The sequence below is a fragment of the Lonchura striata genome, chromosome 3, assembly GCF_046129695.1.
Source record: "Lonchura striata isolate bLonStr1 chromosome 3, bLonStr1.mat, whole genome shotgun sequence".
Classification (NCBI taxonomy): domain Eukaryota; kingdom Metazoa; phylum Chordata; class Aves; order Passeriformes; family Estrildidae; genus Lonchura; species Lonchura striata.
Genome location: NC_134605.1, coordinates 29526897 through 29537836, shown reverse-complemented (window position 1 = coordinate 29537836; position 10940 = coordinate 29526897). Strand labels below are relative to the sequence as shown.

The window sequence follows — 10940 nt, the reverse complement described above, 5'->3', positions numbered from 1 at the left end:
AGAAAGTGATTGTTCCTTCTTTACCCATTGGAGATTTAATTTGTAATGTTTATGCTCCATCCTGTAAAGTGGAAAGGGTTATGCTCCTGATGGAAATTAACAGGTGCACGCTCAAGTACTTCGTTAACTTTGAAAGGGAAGGGAGGAGCCCACCATTGAAGAAATGCTGAGAGCAGCTCCTTGTAAGAATTACTGTCCAGCCAGAGATTCAGGGTAGACAGGAGGGATACCTAGATATCCAGGGAAATCTTTTACCTATGATATCATGTGTTAAAGGAAGAAGAGTCTAAACTGGATAGTAAGGAAAGTTCTGCCACGTATCAGGTAAAAGCTGGGACCAAACACCACTCTGTAGGCAGAAAGAGTTATCAGCTACTTGGCTCTTTCTTCTGATGCAGCCTTTGGGTGTCGTGATTTTCTTATAATTGCTGATGTCACAGCAAAATGGAGGAGGAATGGTAGATCCTAGAGAAGGGAATAAGGAAGAGCTTTTTAGATGGTATATATGATATCAGAATATCAAACAAATATTCAGAAACTGAAAATCAGATCCCTGCCCAGCTCTGGATCCTGGCCCAGTGCTTTATTTTGGCCATTTCTGCAGGCTGAATTTGTGCTACTGACCACTGCCAGGCAGTCTAGTTCTGAGACAGATGAACCATTTGTTTAATCTAACATGACAGCTCCTGTGTTCTGTAATGCATGATGCATTTCCAGGGACCCCAGGCTTTCATCTTAAGTCCAACAGACAGGTTTTGGTACCCAGGCTAAAGTGCTGGGGCTCCTGCTTGTACTCCTTGCCACATTTGCCTGGAGTTGCTGGGTGGGTGCTGGACCCAGCACTGCCATTTTTCCACATCTCCATGGCAGGCAAAATCTTTCTGGCATCCCCTCAGTATGTGGTGTGTGCTGGGTATGGTGCTGCAGCAGTGTTCCTCATGTTTCCTGTCAAGGTTAGTGGATCACCTGCTCTCACCCATTCAGGACTGGGATCCCTTGTTCAGTTATTCCCATGTTGGACTTCTTGAAGATGCAAAACTGAAAGGACACCATTTCCTGTTATGCCTGGAAGCCTATTTCAGGAAGGAGGGGAAACAGCCCATCCTCTGAGATCTATCTCTCTCTCCATGATAGGAACAGCAGGCTGGGTTGGACACAGGTAGCTTGGAGGCCAGCCTCCCCACAGCAGTAAGCTTCCTCCCTGTCCAGGAGATGAGGATGGAGCAACATAGTTTCTGGAGGCCAGACTGAAGTAGATGAGAAACCAAAGTAAAACATTTGAGCTGACAGAAAAAACTTGATGCTCCAGGAGTATCAGTGGAATGAGGGAAAATCTTGCAGAGATCAGTGCTGTAAGAGCAACAAAGCAAATTAAAATGACTAGCTACTCAAAATAAAGCTCCTTGACTCATACTGCATTAGTCCATGCAGGAGGAAAATACCCTATGTAATGCACAGAAAAATTACATACAGAAGTCCTGGGCCAAGGCTGAGAGAGGGGAAAATGCACAGGAGTCTCTGTTTTAGTGTCACTCTCTCACAAGCACTCACCAAGGCACAAATGTCACTGAAAGCTGCGTATCATCCTGCTGGTGAACACAAAGGGTATCTACAGGAAGAGACAGGGATGTGGCATCAGGTTCAAATGACACTGAAAAATCCTTGACATTGAGAAAATCCAGGTTGAAATTAGCAGGAATCTCTGTACTCTCTTGGGCCTCCCTTCCTCTTGCCTAGCAGGTAAAAATATTGGTACTTGTTCAAACAGGAAAAATCAGTGAAATCCCATTACTAAATGCACTGTTTTCTGGCATTTAGCATCTAGCCCAATACTGATCTCACTTTTACAGGTATCAAGGCAGCATTAACATCATCTGAGAAACTTCAGACTTTAAGTGGTGTAACCACAATCAGAATCAGGCCTTCAATAATATCTGGCATAAGAGTCTGCTCCGCTCCCCCTGTTCCTCACATTATTTTCTGCCGTCTACAAGATAATTCACTAAAAATATTACTATGTGCTGTTTGTACTGCCTGCCTCTTCAAGGTGTTCCTATGCCATCATCTCTTCCCCACTCCGATCTGTGGAAATTTCATAAATCACTGCAGGTTACACTCACCTTCCGTGGGGACATGCATCACCTAAATACCCTCTTCACAAACTGGCTTTCACCTCAAGGACATAAGAAAAGATGCTCCTGCTGGTTAGTCTGCTTCTTGCCTCACAGAGGACATGCAAGGAAAACTCCAAACGCAGGAGTATATTGATCTAAATTAAACAACAGACACAATCTAATTGCACTGACAGGAAACTGGTGTTTAAAGGCAGAAAATTAAAGCTGTTAATATAATAACAAACAGTTGTGCTTACTGTCTGTGCCTGTGACATTTCATATTGTCATTTCACAGCTAATCACCACCTCTCCCTCTTTTGTGGGAGTTAAAATGTTTTCATCCATTCACCCAACAAGGTGCTTCTCCAGTTCTTTGACAGTTGCTAAAATATCCTACCTGCTAATGAGCCACCAAGCTGGAGCTGCCCAGGTGATGGAACAACAGCTGCCCACGCTCCGCAGTAACACTAGTCAGGTCAGGCACAGCACACTATAAGCCTCCTGGCTGCTTGCCTCGATCCCTCAGACGAGAGCTGCACCCCAACAGCCCCACTCACCCCTTCGGTACTGATGGGGGAACATCAGGAGCAGCTCTGAACAATGTTGTTAGGCTGCTGCAGGAGCAGGGGAGAGCCACAGCCACTGTCTTTGGCCAGGGAGGTTCCTCCCTAGCTCAGGGCTGGAAAGTCAGACCCTGGCTATGGATGTGAACCCCAGCTCAAACTGCTCTACCACCCATGGCTTTGCGGGGGACCTGGCAGCTGTGCCCATGCACCTATTCCCAGAAAAATCTGCAGAGGTTTTTGAGGCACTGCACTTGACCCCAGTCCTGGCTGTTACAGTAATTTGGCGACCCTTATCTCCAGCCAAGGGCTGTAAAGACTTCAGCCTGCAACCCATGAGGCTGCTGAGCTGGGCCACTTCAAAGGGTCTCTCAGCAAGTTTACTGGCCAGCTGCCCCCTGCCTGCTCTCCCAGAATCAGGGACATGAGCACCACAGCTCGATAGCTTTCTTTCACCTGGGGAACTGTGCTCACTGCTCACTGCTCTCTGCTCCACAGACAGTGAGCCTGGGGGGAGGCAGGAGGACAGATTTGCCTGTGAGTCAGCAGCTGGACTGGGAAATGTATCCTTGCCCCAGCCTCTGGCATTGCCAGTTCCCATTTTCAACAGCACAGAGGGAGAAGGGGAATGAGGCTCATCTGCCTTTAAAGACAACCTGCAAGCTGATTTCCTCCAATGATTTTTCAATAAACTTGGCTACATCACTTGAGCGGATTCTTGATAGCCTCAGCATAACATAAAGGGCACCAAATTCACCTACAGTAGCCCCCACAAGGGCTGCAGAAGCTGAAAGCCTGTGGAATAAATATTACATTACCCAGGCCACATCCTGCTTTGTGCTGCCTGCCAGTTATATCCTAGGTGATGAGTAACTACCTCGTTAACGATAGAGGGATGACCTTGGAGTTGCCAAAGTGATTGGACCTGTGGCTGCAGATCAGCATGACTGGGAGACACCTTCTGCTTGCACAGTCGGTGTATACAGAGTCCTGAATCCAACTGGGAAGGAGCAAATCCAGAGAATTAAAAGTATTTCCATAGCACATATTCATGCTTTTTTTTTTTTTTTTTTTGTCCCATTCTGTTTTTTGGACACATTAATTTTTGACAGCAAGGAGCTCCTACAGACCTAAAGCTATGTATCACACAAAAATAATTTCCTAGCTTTTTTTGAGCAGCTTTTCAATATAATGAATCATCTCTGAGAAAGAAAATAATTATGAGCCTTCAGTACACTTTGTCTAACCCATCTATTGTTTTACTCTGGTCTACCACATTTTTGTTATTTATCTCCTGTGTTTGATAAGGACATCCTGTATTTTCCACCCTTTTTCTACTTGAACTCCAGTTCCTTTTACTTCTTCTACACCTTTTGTGGACAGATCTCCAGGGTAGAGTATAATATTGCAGGTAAAAGCAAGCCATCTAACAATATCATGGCATTACCACATAGTTGATCTCCTCTCATATTTCCAGCTGTTATCTGCCTTGCTTCACCACCTTCCTGCATACTGGAGGGGTTTCATAGAGTTCTCTGCACTGGAAAGCTCATTTTTCCTTCCCTGAAGTGAAAACACAGCAATGTCACTGAACAGTTTAAATTACCTCGCCTTGCTCCTCGCCCATGATGGCACCCACATCTTTAGGAAACAGATTTTTGACTTTGTTTGCGTTAGCAGTTTTCCATCCTTTGCATTTCTGTTCACCTGCCACATTTTCTGTCAGCTCCCTCTGTTTATGGACTGCATGAATTGCCCACCAGTCCCTCAGTCAGCCTCACATACGCAGACCCACACCAGCTGCTGGGACCAGTGCTAGAATAAGATTAATGCAGTCCTTCCTCCTGCAGTTTGCCCTAAGCCGTCAGCTGAGGAGCTACAGGAAATCAGCCTCCAAACCCAGACTTTCCACTACCAGAGACATGAAGAACAAAATAAATCTCCATTTGCCCAAGAGGGAAGCAGTACTTGTAGGTGACATCAAGTTCCTATGGGGAACAACAAGGTAGTCAGGAAGCCCCAGCTGCTGACTAGGTTCATTCCAGTACCTGTGTTAATTAATCCAGAGGACAGTCAGGAAAGGCCAATGAGCAAGCAGGGACAGCAGAAGTCCTGTTTCAGAGTAAGGACAGCAAGGCAAAATGGAGGGAGTCTGTTCTGCAAAGCAGAGCCAGCTCCAGCATCCTCGCCACCACTGCAGAGCATCAGTGCACTGGTCTCTGGGGATTGCTGCCAGTGAGGGAATGGCTCAGTGGAGATGCCTCACTTCTGGGTAGCCATGGCCACTGGCACCATGTGTTAGTCAGCAGAGATGGGAAGTGGTGATGGGGGCGATCAGAAAAGCCAAGATGAGATCAACAGTAGCAGTAAATCAGCATTTTCCCTGGCCTGGCCTTGTCCACATGGGACAGAGACCAGATGCTGGATGCAAATCATGACTACTACATCTGCCTTTTGTACTGAGAATGAGCCCACTAACGTCCTCCTACACATGGATCCCATCCTCTGACAGGTAGGTAATAGCCAGGCTTGGCCTGCAATTTGTCACTCAGACGTCTCTTCTGGGGCGCCCTGCTCCTTACTTGGCCCAGAGCACAACCAAGAGGAATGCAGAGAAGGATGTAATTTCCCATTGCCCAGGCAATGGAAGTATCTTTTTTCATTTTATAGGCACCTGCCAACAGGCTTTAAAAATAGGGGACCCAATTTCCATTTTCATGGTGTTCCCTTATAACATAAAGGAGCTTTAAATTGGAGTGATCTATATTCATCTCATGGTTTCTTTCCACTGCCATAGTGCTGTAAAACCTGCTGTAGTGTAAATGAGAATCAGGTCCAAAGTGTTCCCCTACAGCACAGAACAGCACTGGTCCAAGTCTTTGAGCAAGGCACCTGGAAAGGGGGAGAGAAGGAGAAATTCCATGGTCAAAAAGGGAAGGAAGTAAGAGGTCAGGATGGCAAATGTGAGCTTGATAGGCATGTTTGAGAAATAACCCTCTACCAGCTTATGGCTGTGGATAGCCCTCAGGGATGAGAGTGCTCAAGCTGTTCACACATGGGTGAATTAATGTGAGTCCAGGCTTGTGAGAGAAATAGGCACCATGCAGGTGACACCTTCAGTGACACAGTGTGTATGTGAATGTATAAATCTATATATATATACACGCATGGAGTTTTGGCAAATTTTTTCAAATTTGTTTCAACTACCACCAAGATCCAGTGGATTACTGATAATTTAGAGTAATCCTTCCTGTACAAGATAAGCAGTTTCATATGCAGTGTGAGCAAATATGTCAAGCAATTTCTTGGTTCACCCATCTGTAGCTGCCAGTCACACTGGGATTTATGTATTAACTGTGTTGGATCAAATGTTGGCTCAAATGTTGGATAATTTGGTGAGAGACGCTGGTGTTTTTCCAACTGAAAAGAGAACATGCTGGAAGATGGACAGGATTGTGAGCAGTGGAATAGTTGTACTTTTTTAACCCCTGGAAACTGCCACAGGTAGCAAGGCTAATCACCTCCACTCTTAAGACTGGGAGGAGTGTGGGTTTGGTGTATACACAGCTTACATGCAGGTAGCTGCTGCCACAGGCAGCACTCCCCTCTGACCACCTCCACTACGGCTGTGGGTGCAAACCTGTGACTCCTGGGCTTGGAGGAGGAGGAGAAGGCAGTGCAGAGGTCAAGTGTCAGACAACAACTCTCAGCCTCCACAAAGCCCATCTTTTTCTATCAGGGTGTCTGTGCAGTCTCTCCTCTTACTGCTGATGGGTAGGCCAGCACAGCTAGGAGGCATTTTGGTTTTATGATCAAGATCCACAAAGGTTCCCAAGTCACTTTGTGCATTCATCTTCTAAAGAAATTGGTATGGAGAGAGGAGGGGAAACATGTCCCATCCCTTGAAACCTCACTGAACTCCAGAGAAAATTTCTAACTTGAAAAAATAGTGCTGAGCAGAACCCTGGGACCTGGGCCAGGCCGGTGGATGAATGTTGACATGTCTCAAGGCCCCCACAGAGCTGCTTTGAGGACTGGAAGAAGGACAACCTCTCTGACCCTTCTTCCTTGCTCTGCCTGTGGTACCTTCTGCCCTTCTAGTTCCCTATGGGACTCTGAAACCTGACTGCCTCTCTCCTTGGAGTATCATGAAAAAGACAGGTACAGGATTCCGGGATGCTGAAAGAGAAAAGAAGGAAGAAGGGATTTTCCCAACATAGCAAAGGTGAAAAGTCATTAAGTTTGCAGAAGGCAGCCTTCAGGCAAAAAAGAGGCTTTGTCTGAAGTCTCGGATACATGAAAAATAGGAGTAAAGTGCAAACACACTAGCCAGTGCTTTGCACCATGGAGTTAACACTGTCATTATGTGACACAGCATTTGGGGTACAGGACTACATGAATGTCAGGGGTGTGTAACAGACATTAACTCACTCCTCTCAAGGATTTCTGCTTCAAAACAAAAGGACAGGTTGGCTTGAGGCTCCCCATAGAGAAAGCAGGTGTCCAATTGGTGGTCTTCTCATTCTGCAAATATCCATTGCTCATCACCATCAAAGACAGAGGTCAGTACAGCAGCATGAAATCACTGCACATTTCCCAGCCAGAAAGTCTGAAAACAGCTAAATTAATTGAGTGGTTAGAATGTTTCCAGGATGCTGGTACTCTGTCCTAGGAAGAAATGCTGTGGTATTTGCCAGGGATTAAAGATATCACTAGCTGTACAGTTCATCCAGGACTTGCTAACTCTTTTATGGATTCATATAGCAGAGAGTGGCTGTTTCCTGCAAGCACAGACACAGCAAAACACCAGAGCCATTTTCCACGGCAGTTAAGTTTTCCACAGTGGGGTACTGACACATACTGGTGCTGCTTGCTTTGTAGGACAGGTCAGAAGCAGAGCCCTGAGGGACATCATATGCTTGTCTTCTTCCCGTAACTTTTCCTTGCTGACACTGGTCATACCACCCTCCAGCCACCTTGGCCAACGTATCTCAAGCAGAGAGATTGCTGTCAACCAGTTGAATCAGACCTGACCAAGAAAAAATCGTAGCCACTAGCTCCTCCAGAGCCAGGCTTATTCACAGCAAGCCAAGAGATGAGCATGAGTCAAGAGCAGTTTTCCCAAGCTCCCAGGAAAGAAACTGTTCATCCCAGGTGGTGCTTCCCAGAAGCACCTACCTGGCTGGCATTGTTCCTCCAAGGCTCGTTTTGCTTTTGCGATTTCCTAGCTCATATTTGTCTAGTTAAAAGTTTTATCAGCCAGGGCCATAAATTATCATGACAGCTTTTAGGGAAACTCAGCCCTTTCGTCTCCTGCTAATTTCCTCTCTGTCCCTTGCCATTGATCAAACCTGCAGAGTTTTAGACTTTTCAAAAGCAGAAACAAAGAGAACTCCAACTCTGTCTAATTGAGATGTAGGTAAAGTTAAAAAGCAGCTGCTACGCATGTCTTTGCCTCAGTTAAATTGGCTCCTTGATATTTCTGATTCCTTTTTCTTATTTCCTTTTCATATCTTTTTTTGTTGTTGTTAGAGCAGCTTTATGATTAATGAGTGCTGTGATGTGGTGACATTTCAGCTTTCCGCATATCCCACGCCCCTGTTAAATGGCAGGGGCTTGAGCTCCTGTTTATGAGAAGCAAGAGGACTGCAAGTTGTACTATTAATCAACAGGGTAATTCAGCAGGGGTGTGGTGAGAGAGCTCAGAGCCCTGCCTCTGGCAAATGTGATACCCCCCTCCCACCAAGGAAATTTGAAAATGTTTGTATCCCATGCGCTCTGCAGCTGAGAGCAAACAAAGTGGCTCAGCTGAGTAGTGGGCTCAAGGAGTATCACTGCACTGCTTGAAGGTCCTTAATTTGTGTCTGACGAGGGAGAAGAAAAGCAGTGAAAGCCAATGCTTTTCCAATGTGTAGACTGAGGGCTCTGACAGGCCCTGAAGAGCTGATGCTGGAGAGCAGGAGTTGTGTTTCAACCCATTAAGCCCTGGCCTGACTTTCAATGTCAAAAAGGAGATGGATGATGGTGCTGAGAGCAGTTTCCTTGCACAGGAGTTTGGAGGCTGTACAGTAAACTTTGAACTGGAGGAAGTGTGAGAAATATCAGGGTTTGCTGGGGTCTGCCTCTGTAATAACAAGAGTTTCAGACACTGTAAGTGTCTCTGATCCTAAAGGGACTTCAACAAAACTGGGTTCAGGAATGCCTCACTGTGCTGAGAAGGGAAGGGCAGCTGGTCCTGGAGGTAAACAAGTGCAGTGGAATAAGAGCATTGCATGCCAGGAAGGTGTGACTGATCCTCCTACTTCAAGGGCCCATTGAGAATCCAAAAGCAATGAATGAGTGTAAAAGTAATGTTTAACCATGTCCCTAAGAGTACATCCTAAGCTGCATGAGCATTATGGTTGCCTGGCAAAAAGCCTCAAATTTCCATAGTTGGGTTTCTTGGTCAAGTCTCTGTTATGTCAGTCATCATACAGCTGGGGAGGGTGGATAAGGTGGTAGCCTGACATGACTGATAAACTTTGTGCACAAGCTGAGGAAAGCACAGCTGAGGAATGGGCTATCAGGATCCTCCCTTTCTTTCCCTGGTGCAGCATTTCTGAACAGGGTTGCCAGCCCAGCATCTCGCATCTGATGAAGCATCAAAGCACAGAAGAATGTCCTTTCAGAAGAAAGGACATTCAAGTGGGAGTTGCACAATTGGCATGTTCAGCAACAAACAAAAAGACACAGGTTTAAAATAAGACTTCCAGAAAAGGACTGGTGAAGCGAACTTCGATCTTCGTATCAAAACACAGAACACAGCCCTATAATCATCAGTGTCAGGACAACTGCAAAATGTGTTACGAGAGCAGAAATTTCTTAAGTCAGGTTTCCGAGTAAAGGAAACTTATGATGTAATTACACCCTACCAGCAGGCACAGAAGCAGTAGGTTTCTGTTGTCTCTGAATGTCTCTGTTCCTCCCTACATGGGTGTAGTTATAGTAGAAGCAATCCAGCCAGTCCAAGCTATCCCACATAAAATAGCAGCAGTGAAGAAAATAATTTAAAGCTTTGTCTGCCATGGACATATGGGGCTTGTAAATGATGGTCCCAGTTCTAAGAACAGGAGAGGCTTCTCCAGGGGACCAGGACACCTAAAATCAGTGTGCTGTCTAACAGCTGTAGAGATGGAAGAAGTTGTGCTTACTCTTTGGGAAGACATGTAGAGCAGCAACCTTCAGAGAAAGCATGAGAGCTGGTGCAGCTACTGTGTGGAGCTATTGTAGAGAGCACTGTGGTTCAGCACAACAGTGATTTTCCTTCAATGGCTGGGGAGCAAAGAGAGTGAAGCAAAGGGCAGAAACCCCCAGTCTATTCTACATTGCCACCTCTCTCTGCAAAGCACAGAAGAGACATACATGAGATGAAAGGGTCCCTTCTTGGGCAAGCAATATCCAAACACCATCTTTGCTGCTGCCTAACTCAACTCCAAGAGGTACTGAACAAATTCTCTCCAGCATAACTAAACCAAGGGATGAGCACCAAGTGCTTTCCCTGAACTAGAGGAGCTCCCAAAACAGGGGTTGGCAGGACTGGGAGATCCAAGAGAAAAGAATTTAAGGAGGCTTTGACAGCAGGTTCAGAGCCACAAATTTTCTGAAGGGGAAACATCAGAGGGACATGTTAGCACAGCTAACCTTGCCCGAGGAGTTTCTGGTATGGGCACATGTCTGCTGGGAGAGACCCAGCTCTAACCAATCCAGCAGGGGTAGAATGAGCCAGCAGATCTCATTACTTTCTTTTTACTCCCCTTTTCTGCAGTTCCTTTCAAAGGTGCCTCTTTGTAAATAAATCATTGTCTTAATTCCTCCACAACTGGGCTTAAGCAGAACAAATAGATTTAGATATAAAACCCAAGGGACAGGAAGCTCTGTTGGAGGCTACAGCTTTATCCAGTAACCCCAGCCACATCCTCTCCTCCCTCCTCTGCTGAATAATTCAGAGCTTCATTTTCTTATCTGCTGCAATCTGGGTTTGTACAAACCAGCCCTGCTGTTAAGTAACACGACGAAGATAAAGAACAACAAGGTATCTTTGTGCCGGGGAAGCCTCAGCAGGCAACAGATTACCTCCCCTTTGTGCTGCCATTGTCCAAGAGAGGAACTGGCATCTTTCCTCTGTGATGGCACACATTTCCCTTCATTTTTCCTTCATGCTCCTTTCTCCACAAGGATTCATTATGTGCCTAGGCTGGCCTCTACCTGAAGCAGGAAAAGTCAA

At 45.9% G+C, this 10940-nt stretch overlaps 1 long non-coding RNA gene across 1 annotated transcript; it reads right to left on the bottom strand.

Annotated features, from left to right (window-relative positions):
• Positions 1 to 311: 311 nt before the first annotated feature.
• Positions 312 to 2135, bottom strand: LOC110481717 (uncharacterized). Its single transcript, XR_002467293.2, has 3 exons — positions 2121 to 2135; positions 1552 to 1609; positions 312 to 465 (listed from the first exon to the last, which is right to left on the bottom strand). It is a non-coding gene; the product is annotated as an uncharacterized LOC110481717 (long non-coding RNA).
• Positions 2136 to 10940: the final 8805 nt, after the last annotated feature.